Source organism: Tupaia chinensis, unplaced genomic scaffold, assembly GCF_000334495.1.
Source record: "Tupaia chinensis unplaced genomic scaffold, TupChi_1.0 Scaffold140890_1, whole genome shotgun sequence".
Classification (NCBI taxonomy): Eukaryota; Metazoa; Chordata; class Mammalia; order Scandentia; family Tupaiidae; genus Tupaia; species Tupaia belangeri.
Genome location: NW_006200758.1, coordinates 9,279 through 12,945, shown reverse-complemented (window position 1 = coordinate 12,945; position 3,667 = coordinate 9,279).

Here is a 3,667-nt window from a genome sequence, read left to right as displayed (position 1 = left end):
CTCAATATCACTAATTACAAGAAACACATAAAATTAAAGCTAAAAAGTAATAATAAATGTGGGACTGGATGGTGATGACCTGATAAAACTCGACACACTGAAAGTTTAGCTCACAATAGAAGGTTTAGAATTCACCTCTGGAGAGCTCCCTGAGTGTGCTGGCATACTTTTACAGTAAATTTGGACTGGCTGAGGCTAGAGGTAGATAATGTGTTCAGACACTGTTGGAAGTGCCTGTTTCTCTGTCTATAGATATCTTTATCTTGCTTTGTTTGTCTCTTTTACTTAAGAAAAGAATTAATATTGAAAGAGTTTTTTTTTAGGGGGGGGTGAAGAGGTTGCCATAGGTTCAACAGAGACAGAAACAGAGAGAAGAAAACAGAAATCACCCCTAAAGGGGGGCTACCCATGTCACAATTCTTTCTCTTGTATTTTCTCCTCAGGGTTTTGAGCATACACGTGCGTACACACACAAACACACATGCCCAGCCTGATTTTCAAGCCATCAGTCTATGACTTGAACCATGGTCAGCCATGTGAGAGGCCAACACCTTATGATGTTACTTGTTGCCTCTTTGAAACAATTTTTTTAAAAATATAAATAATGCTGGCCAAAACGTTGGGTGCTGAAGGTGCTGGATCCCACAAGGTCAACTGTATAGTTCAAGTCTGTGACTGGATGGTTAAAAAGACATGCTAGACATGTGTTCACATCTACCCCAAATCCTGTAGACAATGGCAGAGAAGGAATTGTTCTCTCTCTCTTTCTCTTCTCTCTCTATTTGTCTCTCTCCAGTGACAAGTGTATATGCCCTGTAGCAAAAAATAAAAATAAAACCTAATTGTGTTCCGAGTCAATAATTTGGAGTAGTACCTGTTATCGAAGAATTACAAGTAAGTTCCCTGAGTGTCCCTTGAGCACGAAACAATTCCTCCTCCTGCCATGGCTGTGGAAAAGTGGGGTTGTGCTCTACTCAAAGATCAGCAAAGGCCTGGGAGTCCTGGGAGGCCAGGGAGGCTTGGATAGAATGCCTGGGCTAGACATGATCCTTTAAGTGTTCCCATCATTGAGTAGGTTTCTCACTTTCCTTTCTCTCCCTCTGTCAAATAAAAAAATAACAAATTAAATTAAATAAAAAGTTATAAAAAAAAGGTGAATCATTTTTGTTTTGACATAAATAAGGCAATGACAAACTGTTACTCACTAGTAACTTTTCTGAGATAAGCTATAAATTCTGTTCTTTCTGACTTCTTTTTATTTATTTTTTTAAGAAATTTTTGCCTTAAGATATGTGTTCTTGCCAGAGAGTGAGAAAGAGAGAGACTGAGAAGGTGCAAGGGAAAGTGATAAATCATCCCCAGATGGAATGCTCACATCATAATACCTTCTCCTGTCCTCCTAGGATCTTGAGCATGCACACACACACACACACACACACACACACACACACAGGGAGTTTCAAGCCACCAGGCCTGGGTCTTAAACCACTGTGAGCCATGTGGGAGTCCAGTGTATAATTGCTACACCATCTGCTGGCCCCTCTGACTTCTTTTTTAATTTAATTTAATTTATTTTACATTTATTCACTGAACACCATCACAGCATACAAAACGTGATTTCCCATCCAGAATTCACTGTAGAGTGGCTAATGCCAGGAAAGATCATTTTTGATCCTGGGATGTACTTTCTGGGATTCTCCAAATACCTAATTAGTGTATAATCTTCCCATGTGATGGATGCCTTTGTTCTTATTAGCATCTCTGTAAGAGAATCCAGGGCCCTGACCTGTCTTCCACTTAAAACGATCGTGGAGATTTGGGACAGTTTTGTGCTTGCCTCCCTTTTCCATGGTGTGCCACTGAGCACACTTTTAAGGAAAAATATTCTGGCCTAGGGACAATGAGTGGCATGGTGGTTAAGGCACTGGACTCCCACATGGCTGACTGCAGTTCAAGTCTGGGACCCAGAAGCTTGAAAATTATGTTGCATACATGTGTGTCATTTGTACAACATTTCAAAAGGAGAATGGAGAAGAATGGACTGTGATGTGGCCCTCCACCCTGGGGGTGGGGGGGTTGATTTATCTACTTTCCCTCTTTCTGTCTCTGGTAAGAGCACATATCCTGTAGCAAAAGTAAAAAATATTGCTTTTTTTCAACATCACCCATATTTTTAATACTATATTTTTAAATTTAATTTAATTTTATTTTATAAATTCAATCACCATACATCACTACAGCTTGTATAGTAAATTTATCCAACATGAATATACTTTACATGAGTTCAGTTGAAGACACTATACACATTATCATCAACAGATAATCATAAATTTCTGTGTCCCAAAAATATCTTGCCTCTATTTTTCTCCTGGATTCATTTCTTCACACTCCCTCTTCTCCCACTCTCTTACTACATGGTGTCCAGAATCCATGACTATTTTCCATGATTCTACATCATTCATTTTTATTTCTTTGCTTTTTTGTTGTTGTTGTTGTTGTTCTACAAATGTTCCCACTCAGAAGCTGGTCATCCTGCTCTTTCTCCTGAAATCTTTTATTTTCATTCATAAAATTTTATTCTACATACATAAACTTAATAAACATGTTCTTAACATGTATGCTTGGGCTGTTGATGAAAATTTTATAAGGCATTAAACAAACCTGATCATCTTCTCAAGTTAATCCCCTGTTAAGTATTTTGACAACACATGCATGTTAGGCAAGTATCAACAAAAAAAATCACAAAAGTTAAAATGTTATTAAAGTGAAATACATGTTTTATTTTGTTTTGCTGTTGTATTTGATATACATAAAATAACTGAAATCAAGCCATTCATTTTTACTGCATCTTTACTTTTACATTTCTTCTTAGGTTGCCAAAAAACATTCAAATACAAATGAAATGATAGTAGCAAAAATAATAAAAGCAAACAGTAGGTAAATTTACAAATAATAGAATGTGAACCATTTCTGTCCTTATCCAGAGTCAATTAGGTCACAACTTTGCCTAAAGCAACACTTCTCAGCGGTAGTTAAAGGTGCACACATTGATGTTGCGTATGCCATAGACACACATGGCTCAGCATGCAATATCCATGGGATGTTTGTTTCTATCACAACCTTCTACGTGTTCCAAACCCTAAAGTACCCACAATAACTAAATCTGTGACCAGAACAAATTATCTCTTTTATTTCCCACCAGGACAAACCAAAATGTAGGCAGTTTTCTTTGCTTAGACATCAAAGCAGTTTTAAGCCTGACCCTTGTGAAGCCAAAATGTACCAAGTGTACTCTGTCAAACATTTACAACTTGTATAAAAATTTTACATCCCCATATTGGCCACCTCAAGGTGAAAACAAGTAACTCCCTAAATGGTAACTGACTTTAATTCCTTAATATTAAGCATAAAAACTACAGGGAAATATAGAAACTAAAATAGAAGTAAAATAAACCTGTCCTAAATTGTTAACAATAAATTATTTGTGGGACAGCATGGATGACAAATGGTCTACTATGTAAATTTTAGAATGAGGCAGACAAAAGTTGGAAGGCTGGTTAATTTATCTCTCCTTCTCCTGCTTTAGTTTTGTCTCCTTGGGTATCCAGTGTTCACAAAATGTCAAATTGTGTCTCAGTAACTGCATTATTAGTGTGCTGTCTTTGTA